Source organism: Triticum aestivum, chromosome 6D (assembly GCF_018294505.1).
Source record: "Triticum aestivum cultivar Chinese Spring chromosome 6D, IWGSC CS RefSeq v2.1, whole genome shotgun sequence".
Lineage (NCBI taxonomy): Eukaryota > Viridiplantae > Streptophyta > Magnoliopsida > Poales > Poaceae > Triticum > Triticum aestivum.
Genome location: NC_057811.1, coordinates 22,295,882 through 22,318,684, shown reverse-complemented (window position 1 = coordinate 22,318,684; position 22,803 = coordinate 22,295,882). Strand labels below are relative to the sequence as shown.

At 45.2% G+C, this 22,803-nt stretch overlaps 1 long non-coding RNA gene across 2 annotated transcripts; it reads right to left on the bottom strand.

The window, feature by feature from the left end:
* Nucleotides 1-5,059: 5,059 nt before the first annotated feature.
* Nucleotides 5,060-8,413, bottom strand: LOC123140851 (uncharacterized). Of its 2 annotated transcripts, XR_006470076.1 has the most exons (4): nucleotides 6,965-8,413; nucleotides 5,928-6,173; nucleotides 5,748-5,818; nucleotides 5,060-5,512 (listed from the first exon to the last, which is right to left on the bottom strand). It is a non-coding gene; the product is annotated as an uncharacterized lncRNA (long non-coding RNA). The 2 variants fall into 2 exon arrangements; XR_006470075.1 differs by having other exon boundaries at nucleotides 5,928-8,413.
* Between the last annotated feature and the right edge of the window lie 14,390 nt (nucleotides 8,414-22,803).

Below are 22,803 nucleotides of genomic sequence, written 5' to 3'. Positions count from 1 at the left end.
CTGCCCTTCCCTCAACGCCGCCCATCACCGTCCTTATGTGTGCCACCCCGCATCCCTCATCGCCGCACATCATTGTGCCACCAAGCGTCGCCCTGCCTTCCCCTCACAGTCATCCACTGTCATGCTGCAGCCAGGTGTGGTTGAATTGATAACAGAGAAATAACTTTTCAGGTGTAGTTGAATTGACAACTCAACTAGTAAGACTTATAAATATTTTTTGGCTCCCCTTTATGCCGGATCAATAAGTTTGGGTGAAATACTACCCTCGAGGACTATTGCAATCCCCTATACTTGTGGGTCATCATCAACCAAGTTACAAACTTAATTGTATATGAACTGAACCTTCTGAAAGATCAACCAAGTTCCAAACTTAATTGTATATGAACTCCATTCCGGTGTGTATGGCTATAAGCCATTCCTTTGAGCTGGGCACCGCCATCACTTCCTTGTAATGCGTAGGTTCATCTTCCTCTAAGATGAATATCTCATTGTGGGATTATTCAGGAGGTTTATTAACACTTCCTAATCTACGCATTTCAATTATATACTTTAATTCAGAGTTTCTATATCTGATGTAGTAGCTTCCGACTTAGTTTTGCGGATAATGTTCGAAACAACTTCCTGTTTTGTTAATCCTGCTTACTTCCGCTAGAGAATCAATAATCTTGTCAAGCAGTACTGTCCTCCCACTTATTTCTTTAGCGAGAAAACTTCTTCTCAAGAAAGTATTCATTCTTTGTGACAAACACTTTGTATATGAACTTTTGGTAGAAGGAATACCTAATTATATCTTTGAGGTAACCTACAGATTAGCATTTGTGTGTATTTTGTACTCCATAACTCATATGGTGTCGACTTGTCAAACTATAAGTCGGTGCTCTGTTTAGTATCCTTGAGGTTACTAAGCTCCCACGATTTACAGCGTTGTGGTTCATCTAGGTTTTAAGCGGTGTCTGTGGCCCCACCTGTAAGGGAATGGATCCTGGTTTTTGACTTTTGAGTCGGTTGACCACACACATGTTGGTTCCCTGCCCTCTCGAACCTATCCACTGCTTACCTGAATCCCGATCCCCTTCTGTGTGCCCGCTGCTGCGTGCATCGTAGCCCTGCCTCTGCCTTTCGTTGTGTCGTGGTCTCTGGCATTGTGCCCGCCTCCTCTGCGATCCCGTGTAGCACCCCAGCTCTCCTTCCACCTTCGCTACTCCCCGCCCCCGCTCCTCTGCGCCGTTGTGCCGATTGTTGAGCCCCGCCTCTGCAGGTCGGCGGTGTTGGTGCCCTCATCTGCACCGCCACTAATCCACTACCACGCCACCTGACACATCTCTCTCTCTCTCTCTCTCTCTCTCTCTCTCTCCGCTGCGAGGCAATGGCCAACGGCGGTGATGCGAGGGGCCTGAGCAGGCAGCACGGAAAAATTTCCACGGCCCTCGCCCGTGACGCCGTGCACCACGCTGCCGACAGGACGCGTTGCGGCAGTGCGCTGGACGGGGACGTCTGGTGCCTCCAGCGCTTGGCCACTTTTGTGTTCCCAAGAGATTCAAAGGCACGTTGGCTTGTCCCTCTACGACTATGCGGACAAGCTGGCTCTACCCCTCCCCGTTAGGGCGCAGATGGTGAGGTTCTGATTCAACAAATTATTCGACATCTTAATTTTATTTCTCTCATCTCTAAGCTGAGGGTCAGATTTTTGGGCCGTTAAACATGCAGGCATTTTATTAAATCGACAGAAGATCTGATGGGTGCACACAAAGTGTTCATGGAATTGCCTCCACAAGGTTGCAGTACATGAAACAGTTAGTTGTTTAGAAAGCATGCCTTTTTCAATCTCGACTTTGTTTGTAGACTTGCGGTATGATATATATGTGGATGACATCTGATTATGAGTAAGAAAATATCAAACTTCGTTTCCTGTCTCCACTCTCTTGCCATTTTGTGATAGAAGTAGGATCAACTAGAACTAGAGCTAGAGGACTAGAGAAGGCTCCAAAAGTTGTGTGTTCCAAAGGACAAAATCCTCTCCCCATATAGGTTAGAGGGGGGAGGGGCTTCCACCAAGGAGGGAAAGCCCCTCCTTGGGGCGCCGACCAATATGGGGAGGAGGAATCCTCTCCCTTGTCCAATTCGGCCTCCCCTATAGGAAGGATAGGGGGGCGACACCTTCACTTGGGCCCTTGTGGCCCAAGTTACATTCCACCTCTTGGTCTTTTAAGACCCGTTGATATTAAATTAAATATAAAAGCCTTGTAACAATTATTAGAGCCTTTTATTATTAGTTTAACATCACTAGAAACATTTCGCACCTATATATTATTTACCGAGAATACCCGGTATCGCCCGATAAACTCCGAAACCCTTCCAGTGACCCCCAAACGCATCTGATTCCTCTCGAAACTATTCCGAGTATTAATGAAACAAATCCAAAAATAAATCCTCGGTACTCTCATCCTACTAACACTCAGCAGATCAAGATTACCTTAACTTTGTGACCCTTTAGGTTCAGTAAAACATAAACATGAACGAAACCCTTCGTTCAATGGCCGATAACGGAACCTTCACCACAAAAAAAATACACTTCCGTGATGATACGTGTTTGTCACAGTAGGTCACGTTTTCTGTCATTGATATGTCTCCAACGTATCTATAATTTATGAAGTATTCATGATATTATATTATCTGTTTTGGATGTTTATGGGCTCTATTAAACACTTTTATATTATTTTTGGACTAACCTATTAATCCAGAGCCCAGTGCCAGTTTCTGTTTTTTCCTTGTTTCAGTGTTTCGCAGAAAAGGAATATCAAACGGAGTCCAAACGGAATGAAACCTTCGAGAGCGTGATTTTTGGAACGAACGTGATCCAGGAGACTTGGAGTTGAAGTCAAGGAAGCTTCGAGGTGGCCACGAGGCAGAGAGGCGCGGCTGCCCCCCTGGGCGCGCCCCCACCCTCGTGGGCCCCTCGTGGCTCCCCTGACCGACTTCTTTCGCCTATATATATATATATCCATATACCCTAAAAACATCAGAGAACAGAATAGATCGGGAGTTCCGCCGCCGCAAGCCTCTGTAGCCATCAAAAACCAATCGGGACACTGTTCCGGCACCTTGCCGGAGGGGGGATCCCTCACCGGTGGCCATCTTCATCATCCCGGCGCTCTCCATGATGAGGAGGGAGTAGTTCACCCTCGGGGCTGAGGGTATGTACCAGTAGCCATGTGTTTGATCTCTCTCTCTCTCTCTCTCTCTCTCTCTCTCGTGTTCTTGAGGTGATACGATCTTGATTTATCGCAAGCTTTGCTATTATAGTTGGATCTTATGATGTTTTCCCCCCTCTACTCTCTTGTAATGGATTGAGTTTTCCCTTTGAAGTTATCTTATCGGATTGAGTCTTTAAGGATTTGAGAACACTTGATGTATGTCTTGCATGTGCTTATCTGTGGTGACAATGGGATATCACGTGATTCACTTGATGTATGTTTTGGTGATTAACTTGCGGGTTCAGTGACCTTGTGAACTTATGCATAGGGGTTGGCACACGTTTTCGTCTTGACTCTCCGGTAGAAACTTTGGGGCACTCTTTGAAGTACTTTGTGTTGGTTTGAATAGATGAATCTGAGATTGTGTGATGCATATCGTATAATCATATCCACGGATACTTGAGGTGACATTGGAGTATCTAGGTGACATTAGGGTTTTGGTTGATTTGTGTCTTAAGGTGTTATTCTAGTACGAACTCTAGGATAGATCGAACGGAAAGAATAGCTTCGTGTTATTTTACTATGGACTCTTGAATAGATCGATCAGAAAGAATAACTTTGAGGTGGTTTCGTACCCTACAATAATCTCTTTATTTGTTCTCCGCTATTAGTGACTTTGGAGTGACTCTTTGTTGCATGTTGAAGGATAGTTATATGATCCAATTATGTTATTATTGTTGAGAGAACTTGCACTAGTGAAAGTATGAACCTAGGCCTTATTTCATAGCATTGCAATACCATTTACGCTTACTTTTATCGCTTGCTACCTTGCTGTTTTTATATTTTCAGATTACAAATACTCATATCTATCATCCATATTGCACTTGTATCACCATCTCTTCGCCGAACTAGTGCACCTATACAATTTACCATTGTATTGGGTGTGTTGGGGACACAAGAGACTCTTTGTTATTTGGTTGCAGGGTTGCTTGAGAGAGACCATCTTCATTCTACGCCTCCCACGGATTGATAAACCTTAGGTCATCCACTTGAGGGAAATTTGCTACTGTCCTACAAACCTCTGCACTCGAAGGCCCAACAACGTCTACAAGAAGAAGGTTGTGTAGTAGACATCAAGCAGTTTCTGGCGCCGTTGCCGGGGAGGTGAGTGCTTGAAGGTATATCTTTAGATCTTGCAATCGAATCTTTTTGTTTCTTGTTTTAGCACTAGTTTAGTTTATAAAAGAAAACTACAAAAAAAATGGAATTAAGTTTGCCTCATACGCTTCATCTTTTTAATATCTTTCGTGAGAATGATGGAAAGGAAAATTGTGCTCAAATGCTAGAAGAAGTCTATAAAATGTTTTGCACTAAATCTTTGAATGATGAGGATGATTGCAATGTTGTTACTATGAACTCTTTGAATATCCATAGTACTAACGATGATTGCACTAGTCATGATGAGAATGTCTCTTATAAGCATGTCAATTTTTGTGGAGTGCATAAAGCTTGCAAGTACACACCAATTAGGTAAAATAGATTTTGCAAGAGGCATAAGTATTTGGAAACTAAATGGTTGCAAGAGAGGCTAGATGTTAGTGCTGAAAATTTAAAATATCTTCGCCATACTTGTGAACTTTGCAATGAACATGGTCATTTAAATCTCCGATGCAAATTGTTTCATGATCGAATCGTGTCCAAAAATTGTGATGATTGATTTCCCTTGCACATCATAATGAACTTAGTTTTGCTTTTGGGTTATGAAGAAATGAAACGTCAAACTAAGCATATTCCAGAATATAACCTTGAGAAATTCCTCGATATTGATCTAAAAGAAATTTATATGTATTGTGCGGTGAATTGCGTTGAAAATCCTTATATTGCCAATTACATAAAGAAAAAAAAACAAATAGAAGATGAAGAGAATACTAACGAAAGGGAAGAGACTTACCAATATTCCCCTATTATTTCTTACTAGGAAATATGCCCGTGCGTTGCAACGGGGAAAAAAACTTATGAAATGCCCATCCATCCACCACCTATCTTACATCGACCATCACTTACATGAAAACAAACCCCGTCCACTATGAACACCACCACATGCAAGTCCTTTGACACAATGTAGAGGATGTGATGCAACCTCCACTCTATGCCCACGACCCACGGCGTCATTCAATAGCAATGCACAACACTGCTTTACAGAGATTCAAGGAAACATGGGGGAGTTCTTCTTGTCCAAATCGGGATTCAAGATGACAAATAAGCCTTCCATGGAACCAGGATAGTAGTATCTCTCAGTTTCTCTCTTTAGCAGAAGCCTACAAAGCAGATTTAATAATTGATTTCAGATTCAACTAATTTCTATTGGGTAACTGGAATTTGTTACTCCAATAAGTAACAAATCATTAACTACATCTAAAATTTTCATAGCCACACTGAAGTTATACTAATTCCAAGTTTTATGCGGCTACCCCGAGTAACCATCATCCAAACACGCATATTATGTTTTGAAAATTGGCATTTCCATTCCTGTGTGGCACAAATTTCACATACCATGTTTACATACAGATCCTTGCAGCCACCAGTTGCTTGCATGACGCAAGCCTCTCTGCTGCTTCAGCAACCTGCAAATTCCCAACCGAGATATGGACACAGATGAGGCAGTCAGGCAACAAATTTTAGAACATCTTTAGCCAATAGTTGGATTTGATTTGGAGGAAGAGTTCTACTCACCAGTGCAGAGCCTTACAACGTTGTTATTCATGGTGGCACTAATGGATGGCTGTCTCTGTTGCTAGCGTCGCCTTCTGCAGCGATAGCAACTCCATGATCGAGTCGGCCTTCCTCGGCAAACTCTCATGACCACCGCTCATCCACGGAGTTCGTCGACATCTCCTCGACGTCACCTCAAACTGGGTGAACACAGCTCCCGTGATGCTGTTGCCATCGCTGGACACTGCGCCGTCCATCTCGCACTCCCTGACAACGACTTCTATAGTATGAATATTGGAATGATATACCTGTAACCGACAAATGGAAACACCAGTGACAAAATAACGCCTGACATTCTTACTACATCAGAAAAGTTGAATATTGTCAGCTATATGATTCTAAGTACGTACCAGGACATTTGCATGTGAGCTTAATTACAAAAGAGAGGACCTTCAGAACAGTTGAAGAAACTACATGCTCGGAAAAAAAGAAAAAAATACGACTGAATTTCATCAGCTTGAATCATGTTGTTTTGAACTCTGCCAAGAGAGTAAGATGTCAGTATCCACTGTCAGTAGTTGCACTGTGGCAACTAAAGTTGGATATTCAGATTTGTGAGCAGAGTTCCTCCTACAGCTTTAGAAATGATTTATGCAGAGAAGAACGGCATGGTACTAAGGCAGTAATAAGTACTACTGAAATCTTCTCTGCATATCATCTGTAGTATTTGCAGGTTGCGGAAGATTCCCATGAAAGGTCAAGTAGACATAGACAATACTAACGGAAATAGCTTCAGTTCGGTTCCACTTTTGTTTTAAAATCACTTCTAATTTCTAAAGGGTCGTGCAAGCCTCTAGTAAACAACTAATGCGAACCCCAAAAGATATCTTGGGTTTTAACCAACTGATTGAAAGACCAAGGGAGCCAGATTAGAGATGCTTCAGTTCTGTTCCACTGTATGTTTCCTGCATACAATCCGTATGCAGCTGTACTACCCTGTTTTTTTGAGAAACAACATGCATTAAAACGGAGGAAGCATTAGGTGACTGGCTAATTACCTCCAGCAACAGAGGCAAGTATGCGAAAGCATAGGCATCCATGGCTCCGCTCGGCTGTAGCATTAAAGGTTTTTTTTCTTTTGGCATGATACCAGAAAAGGTTGATTCCACTTCTGCAACTTGCAACTTCACGCGGTCAGAAAAGACACAACATGAAAAACTACAGATGACATGTAGCAGCTTCGGCAAGCATGGTCAGATAGCAGGGCCCTGCAAGTTGCCGCTATTTGTAGCTTCGATATAACCGCAGTTGTGGCAAACGATAGTTTTTGAATACAGGCAAGTCAAACATGTCAAAACTTAATTTAAATCCATGTATATTATTTCACTTGAAACTGAAGTGTAGCATATCAAATATTTTCAATCACGGAAACCTATGTACCTAAATATGAATCTTTCAGACTTGAATTAAACAGGAACTTGTTCATGAACTTATATGTTCATGGAGTTGAATCAAACAGGGAGCAGATATGAAATTTAACTGAAGTGTGGTATCTCAAATATTTTCAATCACCGAAACCTATTTACCCAAATATTTTCAAACAGAACAATATGTTAGTAGTATCTAATTAGAAAGTTTTGGGGCCTATTTCAAAAGTTATATCAGATTTAACCAAATGCTGGAACTTTGTCTCTTCACAAGCTCATGTTCTGTAACTAATATGCAGCTAAAGAAATCATCTACCTCACTAATTAAAAACTCTAATTAGACAAGAGAATAAGAACAAGTGCTTCTACCACAATTGTGCAGTATGCATTCATAAACCTGCAAATGTATGTTAGAATTTAGGAACAGTCAACAGGCAATGCATATATATATGTATGGAGCTTATTCTAGAAAGCACATACTTACTTTTAGGCATAAAAGCAAACACCTGTTGGGCAGCCCTGATCTAGATGGATGAGGGAGGATGTAGGCGGAGGTACTGGCTGGCGAGCGGACAGAGGTGCGGCCTCCATGGCCGCTGCCCATGGTGTCCAGACGGTTGACCGCGGGGCTGCAGTAGATGGCGCTGGCACCGTGCGGCCACGGTGTTGCACAGGCGAGGTGGGGGAGACGTGGGAGGAGGCGCAAGGAACTGCGGCCGGTAGCTGCGCAAGAGTCTGGTCGTGGCCACCACCACCGTCCACCGGCACCGAGACAGTCGCGGGGCAGGATAAGGAGGCGGGCGGGGTGGGGAGAAGGAGGCGGGCAGGGAGTGGGGCAGGAGGCGGAAGGGGAGAAAGAGAGGAGGTGGGGTCGTGGGGAGAAGGAGGCGGCAGGCGGCGAAGGCGGAGGACACGGAGGTGTGGATTGAGGAGGAGTTGGGGACAGCTGCAGAGCGAGCAGGAGCGCCAGCGGTGGGAAGGGATGTATCGATGCTGGAGACGGGAGGCCGGCAAGCGGTGCAAGGGGATAGTGCTTGCCATGGGCGCCGGTGGCCGGTGGTGCAGAGGAGAGGGAAGGCGCTGGAGAAGGGGTCGAGGGAGAGAGGAGCGTCGTACGCGACCTGTGGGATCCGTGTGCCTCGCGGCCTTCCATCCACCGCCCAGCCAGAATCCAACGGACAGCAGCACTCCAAGGCAAAAACAACATCCAGATACAGACCAAATCGAGCACGGGTCAGCAGAAAAATCTGGCGGGGAAGGTAAGGAAAAGGCGGGCTTTGGCGCGGCGATTCGCCGGCGTCTCCTCGCCTCGCGGCCTTCGCCGGCCGCCGCCGCCGCCGCCCGCTGCCAGCCTTCGCCACTGAGGAGAGGCAGGGACGAGCGCCATCCGCCGCGGGAGCCGAGGACGAGCGCCGCCGCGGGTCGGGGACGAGCGCCGTCCGCCGCGGGAGCCGAGGACGAGCGCCGCCGCGGGTCGGGGACGAGCGCCGTCCGCCGCGGGAGCCGAGTACGAGCGCCGCCGCGAGCCGGGACGAGCGCCGCCGCGAGCCGGGACGAGCGCCGCCGCGAGCCGGGACGAGCGCCGCCGCGAGCTGGGGACCGTTCATCATCGTCAGCGACCTCTTCTCAGGTCCCCTCTCTCTCTCTCTCTCTCTCTCTCTCTCTCTCTTATTCCATTAGTGCCAGAGGCGGAGCCAGCTCCCGGGCTCGTCCGGCAACTCTTCACTGCAGATTAGTCTGATTACTTGCTTAGTAGTGATTTTTGTTGGGGCAAAGCTAGCTGACATCGCTATGCACGAGCTTTGCCCAGGCTCCTCGCGCTGTCTCTGATTAGTGCACTCAGATGCAGGCAACAAAATTGAAATTGGTATTTGTATACTGGTAGAGCTAACCATAATGTACCTCCTGCTGTGGTATTTGATATAATTGGTTGTCCAGTCACCGGTATATATTTGAATAAATATGGAGACTTGCAGCGAGTTAAGTACTGATGTGCATCTCGATAAGACTATAATCTGCTAAGCTTTGTGGTTTCAACATAGGAACTACTTCTATTTTGAGTCAGCATTACATTTCTGAATAAATATGGAGACTTGCAGCGAGTATTGTACTTCTATTTTGAGTATACACTGTGGAATTTGGCAGAATTGTGCGTCGTGCGATGGGATCGATTGGCAACAGGATACCTGAAGTTGGTATGCGGTTCAGAAATTCGGATGAGGCTTGGGAGTTCTGGGTGCAATATGGAGGTCACATAGGCTTTGATGTGAGGAAAAGAAATACCATCAGAAGCAGAATTGATGGAACAATCACTTCATGTAGATTTGTTTGTTCCAATGAAGACATTCGAAGGAAAAGTCAAATAGATCACGAGCCGAAGCGCATTAGAGCTGAAACAAGAACCAATTGTAAAGTTCGGATGATTGTTTCATTTGATCGAGTGGCCAAATTTTTTGAAGTCACCGAAGTTGATTTGGAACACAATCACCTCCTTCAATTGCCACAAACCTGTCACTTGTTGGCATCACAAAGGAAGATTTCAGATGTGCAAGCTTTAGAGATAGAAATAGCCGATGATTCTGGAATTATGCCAAAAGCTTCACATGAGGTTGCATGTCGTCGAGCTGGTGGGAAGTTCAACTTGGTTACACTTTGACTGACCAAAAGAATCATTTGCGAACCAAGCGGCAGCGGGAGATGGCTTATGGACAGGCCGGTAGTATGTTGAAGTTCTTTCGTGACAAGATTGCTGAGAATCCATCATTCCAATATCATTTGCAGTTGGATTGTGAGGAGCATATAGCCAACATATTCTGGGTTGATGCTAAAATGCTACTTGACTATGCACACTTTGGTGATGTTGTCACTTTTGACACTACATTTGGCACGAACAAAGAGTATAGGCCATTTGGTATTTTTCTTGGGCTCAATCAGTTTAGAGAAACAACCATTTTTGGTGCTGCATTGATGTTTGATGAAACACGCGACTCATATATATGGCTCTTTGAGACATTTCTAGCCGCACACAATGGAAGGCAGCCTAGAACTATCTATACCGATCAAGATGCAGCAATGGGAGGAGCCATAGAGAAGGTCTTCACAGAATCATATCATGGACTGTGTACATTTCATATCATGCAAAATGCTGTCAAACATTTAACTCAAGTGGGAGTGGAGGATGAAGAAAAAGAGCCTCATATTCTCACAGATTTTGGTGCTTGTATGTATGGATATGAGGACAAGGCAGCATTTGAAGAAGCGTTTGACAATATGAGGCTCAAAGTGCATAAGCAAACTTGGTTAGATAGCATCTACAAGGTGAAAGAAAAATGGGCTGAATGTTATATGAGAGATGTCTTTAGCTTGGGAGTGAGAAGTACACAATTAAGTGAGAGCTTCAATAATGCGTTGAAAAATCATTTGAAATCAGATTTTCATATTCTTCGGTTCTTGATGCATTTTGAGAGGACGGTGGAAGTAAAAAGAACAAAGGAATTGGAATCTGAATTCAATGCAAGAAAATATATACCGAGAATTAAGATGTTCACTCCTATGTTGGTGGAAGCAAGCAAAGTGTACACTTCGATTATATTTGAAGCTTTCCAAGGTGAGTATGAAAGATCAATGGCTGCATGTTGTAGAGTATTGGATGGAAATAACAGATTTGTCGTTGCTATTGCGAGTTTGCATGGTGATTTAGAGTTTGAGGAGGAGCGCATAGTGATAGGTGATCCTTTGACCAAAACGGTTTCATGTAGTTGTGGAATGTTCAATAGGACGGGGATATTGTGTGGACATGGTCTAAAAGTCCTTGATTTGATGAATATAAAGACATTGCCGACACATTATGTCTTGAAGAGATGGACTAGAGAAGCTCGCAATGGAAGTATAGAAGATAAGGAAGGAAGGAAAGTGGTAGAAAATCCAAAACTTGAAGCTCAACTTCGGTACAGGGATTTGTCTCATCAGTTTCACAATGTGGCACATAGAGCAGCCAGCTCCCCACGGTGTTGTTTGCTATTGGCTAATGCACTTGCCTCCGTTGCACCTAGCATATAGGAAATACTCAATGCCACTAGTGCTATGGATGAACCATATAAAGACAAAGAGAATGTTGACCCAAATGTGCAGCAAATAGATGAATTGCTTAGAGCCGCATGACTGAAGAAAGAAGAGGTTCCGGCAACAAAATTAAGGAGAAAGCAAACTTGGCTTGATAAGTTACTCAAGGGGAAGCGTATACCATTGAAATCTACCGCGCCGACCAAAACGGGAGAAAATGTATGCTGTGATTGGTACATGATATGTTTTTATTCTTCTTTTGTAAACTAATTACTATACTTTTCATTGGCAGCCAAAAAAGAAGAAGGATGGTGTGCAAAAAAAGAAGGATGGTGTGCAAAAGAAGAAGAAGGATGGTGTGCAACAAAAGAAGAAGGATGATGTACAGCCTCAAGTACTAGTGGAGAAGTGTGACAACACCAAAGGAGTAAATATGGAGTCCCAAGAGTGCAATGCTATCATGAGTTTCACCCAGCTCTTGATGGCTCCGCCTTGTGGTGAGGATGATCTGTTCTAGCGTGCAAGCCCGCTAGAAGTATTTTGGACATAGTTAAGTGTAGTATTTTGGGCTAACTATAGTCGTCTTTTGGGGCCTAAGTGTACAAATCAAATGGCACTAAATGGTTGTTAAGAGCTCACTGAATTCACTGGAAAGTGGTACTGAAACTTCAAATCATGTACTTCTGAATTACTTGTGATGAAGTGGGTTGTCTGAATCTAAATAGTGATGAATGGCATGTCTGAATTTCTTATGAATATGAATGTAAACAATATATTTGACTGTTGTTTGTACTGTTTCCGGACTAAAAGGCTGATGTTTATATTTTGTATTGTTCAAAACTGAATCTCTTGTGAATCTGAGTGCAAACAGTATTTTGACTGTTGCTTGCACTGTTTCCGGACTAAAAGGTTGATGTTTGTATTGTATTTTGTTCAAAACACTTGTTTGTACTGTTGAATGACTAAAAGATTTGTATATGTATCATATAAAGTTCAAAACTGTGAAGTTTCAGAGGGTCTGGGCTGAAAACTATGAAGTCTAAATGTTTTTGCCTTGGAGTGCTGCTGTCCGTTGGATCCTGGCTGGGCGGTGGATGGGAGGCCGCGAGGCACACGGTGACATGCCGTTTGCATGTCACCTGATCTGCATCCGGGATCGAGGGAGAGAGGGAGATGGGGATCGACTCGCTAGGTCTTTTTTTACTTATATACGGGTGGCAGTAGGTCAATATTAGTACCACCTCGCATATATGTTTTAAATTCAAACTGAAAAGAAAGCGAAAGAAAGCGTATTGTGACGGTGAACCCACGGAGTCAATCCATGCTTTATTATTATTAGGGATAGATGATGAATCAGGTAATGAGGAGGAGCCTTCTATTCAACCCATTTCATTAATAAGGAGCTCGAAAAAGAGGGTTAAACCCACATATGATGTGAAGAAGAAAAAGAAAAGACGGAGAAGTAAAGGTAGAAAGGTATCCCTCCCAAATGATGTTGCTCCTATTACTCATTGTGATGATGATAATTGCTATACTATTGGTGCTATCCATACTATTAATGATGAGAGTGATTATGCTTATGATATGAAAAGGCCCAAGCTTGGGGATGCTATGTTTGATGAGAATGACATGTTTGAGAATATATTTGCTGAAATTAATGTTTGTCCCAAGCTTGGGGATGCTATGTTTAATGAAGATGATATTTTTAGCCTCCCAAGTTTTGATATGCAAATTTGTTATGATGATAGCATGTCTCCTACTTATGATGATTATATTGATGAAAGTGGGTTTGGAAGAGTGTCAACTTTAGGAAGTAATGATCCCACTATTTTGGAGGATGTTGAATCTTATTGTGATAATTATGAAAGTGTATTTGGAGAGGTCATAACTTTATTTAGTAATGATTCCACTATCTTGAAAGAGGTTTCAATCAATTATGATGAGAACAAAGTTGCTATTTATGATGATTATTTTGATGATACTTATGCTATAAAAGGCAGTGATGATTATATTTATAAAACTTGTCATGATTATGAGTACCCTTTTTCTGAACATTACTTTTTTAATGTGGAAACAATTTATAGTATTCGAGTTTCTTATGACACTCCCACTATTATTCATGAGAAGAAATTTGCTTATGTGGAGAGTAATAAAATTCTATGCTTGTGGCTCATGAAAAGAATGCTCTAGGTGCTGGTTATATTGTTGAATTCATTCATGATGCTACTGAAAATTATTATGAGGGAGGAATATATGCTTGTAGGAATTGCAATAATATCAAGTTTCCTCTCTATGTGCTTAAAGTTTTGAAGTTATGCTTGTTTTGCCTTCCCATGCTAGTTGATTATTGTTCTCATAAGTTGTTTGATCACAAAATCCCTATGCATAGGAAATGGGTTAGACTTAAATGTGCTAGTAATATTCTTCATGATGCTCTCTTTATGTTTCAATTCTTATCGTTTATGTGAGCATCATTGAAATCATCATGCCTAGCTAGGGGCGTTAAACGATAACGCTTGTTGGGAGGCAACCCAATTTTATTTTAGTTTTTTGCCTTTTGGTTCTGTTTAGGAATAAATAATCCATCTAGCCTCTAATTAGATGTGGTTTTATGTTTTAATTAATGTTTGTGCCAAGTAGAATCTTTGGGAAGACTTGGGTGAAGTCTTTATGATCATGCTGTAAAAAACAGAAACTTTAGCGCTCACGAGATTAGCTAAAACTTTTTACTGGAGAGTGCTATTTAGTTGATTCTTTTTGCAGATGATTACTAGACAAATTCCTCAGGTCCATCAATTTATTTTAGAATTTTTGGAGTTACAGAAGTATACGTTTGATACAGATTACTACAGACTGTTCTGTTTTTGACAGATTCTATTTTCATTGTGTTGTTTGCTTATTTTGATGAATCTATGAGTAGTATCGGAGGGTATGAACCATAGAGAAGTTGGAATACAGTAGATATTAAACCAATATGAATTTAGAATGAGTTCACAACAGTACCTAAGTGGTGATTTATTTTCTTATACTAAAGGAGCTTATGAGTTTTCTATTAAGTTTTGTGTTGTGAAAAAGTTTTGGGTAAAGATTCGATGGACTATGGAATAAGGAGTGGCAAGAGCCTAAGCTTGGGGATGCCCAAGGCACCCCAAGGTAATATTCAAGGACAACCAAGAGCCTAAGCTTGGGGATGCCCCGGATGGCATCCCCTCTTTCGTCTTCGTTCATCGGTAACCTTACTTGAAGCTACATTTTTATTCACTACATGATATGTGTTTTGCTTGGAGCGTCATTTTATTTTCTTTTGTTTTGCTTGCTGTTTGAATAAAGTATCAAGATCTAAAATTCTTAAAATGAGAGATAGTCTTCACATAGCTACATAATTATTTAACTACTCATTAATCTTCACTTATATCTTTTTGGAGTAGTTTGTCATTTACTCATGTGCTTCACTTATATCCTATGAGTAAATGGTTGAATGAATTGAATATCATAAATCTGAAATTATATATGTTCCATATGCTTATCCCATGGGGAGTAATGACTTTACATATAAGAAGTAGAGGTGGTAAATTTATTGAAGGTTAGCAAACATTGTATTGGTCACTTGAACAATTCATGAAAGAATATTGAAGGGAGAGAGATTTCACATATAAATATACTATCTTGGACATCTTTTGTAATTGTGAGCACTCATCAAAATATGACATGCTAAAAGGTTGATGTTGGACAAGGAAGACAACGTAATGGGTTATGTTTTCTTATATCTGAAATAAAGTATATTGTCATGGATCGCCCAACACGTTGAGCTTGCCTTTCCCCCTCATGCTAGCCAAATTCTTTGCACCAAGTAGAGATACTACTTGTGCTTCCAAGCATCCCTTAAACCCGTATTGCCATGAGAGTCCACCATACCTACCTATGGATTGAGTAAGATCCTTCAAGTAAGTTGTCATCGGTGCATGCAATAAAAATTGCTCTCTAAATATGTATGATCTTTTAGTGTGGAGAAAATAAGCTTTATACGATCTTCTGATATGGAAGCAATAAAAGCGACGGACTGCATAATAAAGGTCCCTATCACAAGTGGCAATATAAAGTGACGTTCCCTCGCATTAAGATTTTGTGCATCCAACTATAAAAGCGCATGTCAACCTCTGCTTCCCTCTGCGAAGGGCCTATCTTTTATTCTTGTCTTTTACCTTATTAAAGGGTCATGGTGATCTTCACCTTTCCTTTTTACATTTTATCCTTTGGCAAGCACATTGTCGTGGTTATCTCGCGGATGGGTTCGTGAGAGGACAGATGTCACGGGGTGGCTTGAGGTGAGGGCAAGACTACTTTGGAGATCCGGGGACAGAATTGGGCAAACAGCACGCGGTGGTTTACCCGGGTTCGAAGCTCTCCGGAGAGATAATACTCCTACTCCTGTATGTCTGAATATATATGCGGTGTACATGTCTGGCAGTACAAAGTTGCTCCTGAAGCTGTATCTGGATGAATCAGGAAGCTAGCTACACTTATTCTCTACTCTGCCTCATGTGTGAGTGAGTGTGAATATGTATGTACGTGAGTGGCCTTGTGGCCATGGCTTGTGGCCGAATGAGCATGAGTGTGTAGGTGTGGATGGATGGATGGGTGTGGCGTGAGAGCCAAGTGAGGCTGCCCCCGGCTGTGGGTGGATGGTTGGAGCATATATGGGTGTGGCGTGAGTGGCTTGCTCCCTTGGCCAAGTCAGTGACTTCTTGGCCAAGGGAATATCCTCCTCTCCAAGAAAGTGCTCCCCTGGGTCACTTTATACAATAGTGCCCCGGGACAAGTAACACTCTACATGATGTCGCGCGTGACGGGTGAACAGTGTATGCTTTATCAGCAATAGTGGTTGCGGTATGGCCGTCTTGTCGGTGTCGTGTTGGACGGGACGCCGTAGTTGACTTCGCGTAGCAGCCCGGCTGGAGCAGCCGGACAGGGACCCGGCCGGGCGGCCGGGTTGAGGAGTCTGGCCGGGTTGAGGGACTTGGTCGGGTTGAGCAACCCGGCCAAGTGCGACCTGGATTGAGGGGCGTTGCTGGCCCCGATATTTTTGAAACGTCGTTCGCCGTCTTGGGCCTACCCGGGGGTCATCCCCCGTCAGTAGCCTCCGAGCCTCCGGGCAACTTGGAAAAGTTGTGCGGAGGGTTTTAGCGGGCGTCTATGAAGCAGGCGGCCAGGCGAGGTGCGGACGTCGAGGGAGGAGCGGAGCTGGCCGACTGGCGAGGCGGCCAGGCAGGCAGAGGGCGCAGGCGCGCGGCTGCAGCGGCGCGAGCGCAGAGGCGGCTGGCGGCGTCCGGGAGCCGGCGGGGGTGGGTGCGCAAGTGGCCAGGGCTCACACAGAGCAGCAAGCAGCAGCAACACATCAGGACCATCAGTAGCAAGCAGCGGCAGCGACGGCAGTCGCCGTGGCGCAAACAACAACAGCAAGTAGGCAAGGGGAGGCAGCAGCAACAACTGCGGTGGTGCAAGAGGCATCAGCAACGGCGACGGCTAGGAGCAGCCATAGCAACGGGTGCGCATGGAGGGAAGCGGGCGAGGCCGAGCGCAGTCAGCGACGCGACTCCATGGTGGAGCGGACGTGCAGCGACGCGGTGGAGCGGAGCGGAGGCGAGCTGTGCATGCCCAACATCTGATTTGTGGATGATCGATGTACAGGCAAGGCAATGACCAAGTTGAAGCTGACTAATGCATGGGTAGTGAATAGCCATTATTCGGCCAGTGCATACCCGACCATCGTATCGGCAGTGTGTAGGCAATGCAATGACCATGTATCAGGGATGCGTATGGGTAACGTATGGCTAGCATCTGAATGGTGTTCGGGGCATGAGCAGGAAGGCGAGCAGCAGCACGAGTCGCGGACAGAGAAGGCGCTGCCGAGCACTGATGGTGGTGGAGAACCAGGCCATGGTGGAGATGGTGCAAGTGGCAGAGAGACGCCGGAGGTCGAGGAGGCCGGATGCGGCGCGCACGCGCGCGAACGGAGTCAGACGACGGGGACGCGCCGCCCCGCACGTGTGCGCCGAGGGCATGGTGAAGTCGAGCCCCGAGCGCCGCCGGACAGACGGCAGCGACGTCGCGGCGGTTATGATGAAGAGGGCGAGGCCGACGGCGAGGACGCGCCGCCTCGGGCGGTCTCCCCGGGGACGTGTCGATGTCGGGTCCCGAGCGCTACCGGAGAGACGACGGCGACGCCGTGATGACGAAGAAGACGGCAAGGCCGCTGATGAGGACGCGCCGCCCTACGCGGTCGTCTCGGGGCCGTGTCGATGTCGAGCCCCGAGCGCTACCGGAGAGACCACGGTGACGCCGTGATGATGATGAAGACGGCGAGGCCGACGACGAGGGCGCGCCGCTCCGCACGGTCGCCCCGGGGGCGAGTTGATGTTGAGCCCTCGAGCGCGGCCGGAGAGACGGCGGCGACGTCGCGGCGGAGATGACAAAAATGGTCCCGCCCGGACCGCGGCAGCTTGCCCCACGGTGGGCGTCAACTGTCGTGGTTATCTTGCGGACGGTTTCCTGAGAGGACAGATGCCATGGGGTGGCTTGAGGTGAGGGAAAGACTACTTTGGAGATCCGGGGACGGGATTGGGAAAACAGCACACGGTGGTTTACCCAGGTTTGGAGCTCTCCAGAGAGATAATACTCCTACTCCTGCATGTCTGAATATATATGCGGTGTACATGTCTAGCAGTACAAAGCTGCTCCTGAAGCTGTATCTGGATGAATCAGGAAGCTAGCTACACTTATTCTCTACTCTGCCTCATGTGTGAATGAGTGTGAATATGTGTGTACGTGAGTGGCCTTGTGGCCATGGCTTGTGGCCGAATGAGCATGAGTGTGTAGGTGTGGATGGATGGGTGTGGCGTGAGAGCCAAGTGAGGCTGCCCCCGGCTGTGGGTGGATGGTTGGAGCATATATGGGTGTGGCGTGAGTGGCTTGCTCCCTTGGCCAAGTCAGTGACTTCTTGGCCAAGGGAATATCCTCCTCTCCAAGAAAGTGCTCCCCTGGGTCACTTTATACAATAGTGCCCCGGGACAAGTAACACTCTACATGATGTCGCGCGTGACGAGTGAACAGTGTATGCTTTATCAGCAATAGTGGTTGCGGTATGGCCGTCTTGTCGGTGTCGTGTCGGATGGGACGCCGTAGTTGACTTCCGTAGCAGGCCGGCTGGAGCAGCCGGACAGGGACCCGGCCGGGCGGCCGGGTTGAGGAGTCTGGCCGGGTTGAGGGACTTGGTCGGGTTGAGCAACCCGGCCAAGTGCGACCTGGATTGAGGGGCGTTGCTGGCCCCGATGTTTTTGAAGCGTCGTTCGCCGTCTTGGGCCTACCCGGGGGTCATCCCCCCGTCACACATTGTGTTGGAAAGATTCTGATATATATATATATCCAATTGGATGTAAGGCATCGTGAACTATTATTGTTGACATTAACCTTGAGGTAAAAGGTTGGGAGGCGAATCTATAAGCCCCTATCTTTCGCTGTGTCTGATTAAAACTTTGAACCCATAAATATCGCGTGAGTGTTAGCAATTGTGAAAGACTAAATGATAGTTGAGTATGTGTAGTTTGCTAAATCAAAGCTCTGACATAGACTCTTCCTGAAAATAAGATGAATTGTAATTGTTTGATGACTGATAACACGGTTTGTTAGTTTTCAAGAAAGTTTATGATCTATACTTTAACGTGTGAATAGCTTGTTATTTGATCATGAGAAGCTTTATGAGATGAGCTACTGTTATGATATATAAGGATGCTAGAAAAGGTGATTGAAATTACCATTGATCAAACTTGTGCACCTGCTAGCATTCACACTTCATAAATTATTTCTTTTATCATTTACCTACTCGAGGACGAGCAAGAATTAAGCTTGGGGATGCTGATACGTCTCCAACATATCTATAATTTATGAAGTATTCATGCTATTATATTATCTGTTTTGGATGTTTATGGGATTTATTAAACACTTTTATATTATTTTTGGGACTAACCTATTAACCCAGAGCCCAGTGCCAGTTTCTGTTTTTTCCCTTGTTTCAGTGTTTCGCAGAAAAGGAATATCAAACAAAGTCCAAACGGAATGAAACCTTCGGGAGCGTGATTTTTGGAACGAACGTGATCCATGAGACTTGGAGTTGAAGTCAAGGAAGCTTCGAGGTGGCCACGAGGCAGGGAGGCGCGCCTGCCCCCCGGACGCGCCCCCACCCTCGTGGGCCCCTAGTGGCTCCCATGACTGACTTCTTTCGCCTATATATATATCCATATACCCTAAAAACATCGGGGAACAGAATAGATCGGGAGTTCCGCCGCCGCAAGCCTCTGTAGCCACCAAAAACCAATTGGGACCCTATTCCGGCACCCTGCCGGAGGGGGGGATCCCTCACCGGTGGCCATCTTCATCATCCCGACACTCTCCATGACGAGGAGGGAGTAGTTCACCCTCGGGGCTGAGGGTATGTACCAGTAGCTATGTGTTTGATCTCTCTCTCGTGTTCTTGAGGTGATAGGATCTTGATGTATCGTGAGCTTTGCTATTATAGTTGGATCTTATGATGTTTTTCCCCCTCTACTCTCTTGTAATGGATTGAGTTTTCCCTTTGAAGTTATCTTATCGGATTGTGTCTTTAAGGATTTGAGAACACTTGATGTATGTCTTGCATGTGCTTATCTGTGGTGACAATGGGATATCACTTGAGTCACTTGATGTATGTTTTGGTGATCAACTTGCGGGTGGGTCAGTGACCTTGTGAACTTATGCATAGGGGTTGGCACACGTTTTCGTCTTGACTCTCCGGTAGAAACTTTGGGGCACTCTTTGAAGTACTTTGTGTTGGTTTGAATAGATGAATCTGAGATTGTGTGATGCATATCGTATAATCATACCCACGGATACTTGAGGTGACATTGGAGTATCTAGGTGACATTAGGGTTTTGGTTGATTTGTGTCTTAAGGTGTTATTCTAGTACGAACTCTAGGATAGGTTGAACGGAAACAATAGCTTCGTGTTATTTTACTACGGACTCTTGAATAGATCGATCAGAAAGAATAACTTTGAGGTGGTTTCGTACCCTACTATAATCTCTTTGTTTGTTCTTCGCTATTAGTGACTTTGGAGTGACTCTTTGTTGCATGTTGAGGGATAGTTATATGATCCAATTATGTTATTATTGTTGAGAGAACTTGCACTAGTGAAAGTATGAACCTAGGCCTTATTTCCTAGCATTGCAATACCATTTACGCTCACTTTTATCGCTTGCTACCTTGCTGTTTTTATATTTTCAGATTACAAATACTCATATCTATCATCCATATTGCACTTGTATCACCATCTCTTCGCCGAACTAGTGCACCTATACAATTTACCATTCTATTGGGTGTGTTGGGGACACAAGAGACTCTTTGTTATTTGGTTGCAGGGTTGCTTGAGAGAGACCATCTTCATCCTACGCCTCCCACGGATTGATAAACCTTAGGTCATCCACTTGAGGGAAATTTGCTACTGTCCTATAAACCTCTGCACTTGGAGTCCCAACAACGTCTACAAGAAGAAGGTTGTGTAGTAGACATTAGTCATGCATGTACATCCATGACAAATTTATGACAGAATCAAGATAGTCATACCTGTGCTGTCGTAGAAGTGTTCCATGACATTACTGAAATTATCATCACGGAAGTGTCCACTTCCATGACGATAAATCGCGCGTCACAGAAGTGCTTTCGTCAAGGGTGACCGACACGTGGCATCCACCGTAACGGAGCGCCGTTAAGCTATAGGGTCCGGTTTTGGATCCGATAACCTGTTAACAGCCCGGACCAATGGGGATTTTCCACGTGTAAAATTCTGATCGGCTGATGGAAACACGTGTCAGCTCCGCGTTGGCACAGGTGTCACTCATCCAATGGGCGAGATGCGCCTATGATATGTTGACACGTGGACCGTGTTGGGGAACGTAGTAATTTCAAAAAAATTCCTACGCACACGCAAGATCATGGTGATGCATAGCAACGAGAGGGAAGAGTGTGTCCACGTACCCTCGTAGACCGAAAGTGGAAGCGTTATGACAACGCGGTTGATGTAGTCATACGTCTTCATGATCCGATCGATCCAAAGTACCGAACGCACGGCACCTCCGAGTTCAGCACACATTTAGCTCGATGACGTCCCACGAACTCACGATCCAGCAGAGCTTCGAGGGAGAGTTCCGTCAGCACGACGGCATGATGACGGTGATGATGATGCTACCGACGCAGAGCTTCGCCTAAGCACCGCTACGATATGACCGAGGTGGATTATGGTGGAGGGGGGCACCGCACACGGCTAAAAAATCAACTGATCAACTTGTGTGTCTATGGGGTGCCCCTGGCCCCGTATATAAAGGATGGAGGGAGGAGGAGGCCGGCCCTCATAGGGCGCGCCCAAGTGTGGACTCCAACTAGGACTCCCTAGTCCTAGTAGGATTCCTCCTCCCACATGGAATAGGAAAAAGGGAAGGGAGAAGGAGAAGGAAGGAAGGGGGCGCCCCCCTCCCTAGTCCAATTCGGACCAGTCCATGGGGAGGGGTGCGGCCACACTTTGAGGCCTTTCTCTCCTTTCCCGTATGGCCCATTAAGGCCCAATATGAATTCCCGTAACTCTCCGGTACTCCAAAAAATACACGAAGCACTCGGAATCTTTCCGATGTCCAAATATAGTCGTCCAATATATCGATCTTTACGTCTCGACCATTTCGAGACTCCACGTCATGTCCCCGATCTCATCCTGGACTCCGAACTACCTTCGGTACATCAAAACACTTAAACTCATAATACAAATCGTCACCGAACGTTAAGCGTGCGGACCCCACGGGTTCGAGAACTATGTAGACATCACCGAGACACGTCTCCGGTCAATAACCAATAGCGGAACCTGGATGCTCATATTGGTTCCTACATATTCTACGAAGATCTTTATCGGTGAAATCGCATAACAACATACGTTGTTCCCTTTGTCATCGGTATGCTACTTGCCCGAGATTCGATCGTCGATATCTCAATGCCTAGTTCAATCTCGTTACCGACAAGTCTCTTTACTCGTTCTGTAATGTATCATCCCGCAACTAACTCATTAGTCACATTGCTTGCAAGGCTTATAGTGATGTGCATTACCGAGAGGGCCCAGAGATACCTCTCCGACAATCGGAGTGACAAATCCTAATCTCGATCTATGCCAACTCAACAAGTACCATTGGAGACACCTGTAGAGCACCTTTATAATCACCCAGTTACGTTGTGACGTTTGGTAGCACACAAAGTGTTCCTCCGGTATTCGGGAGTTGCATAATCTCATAGTTATAGGAACATGTATAAGTTATGAAGAAAGCAATAGCAACATACTA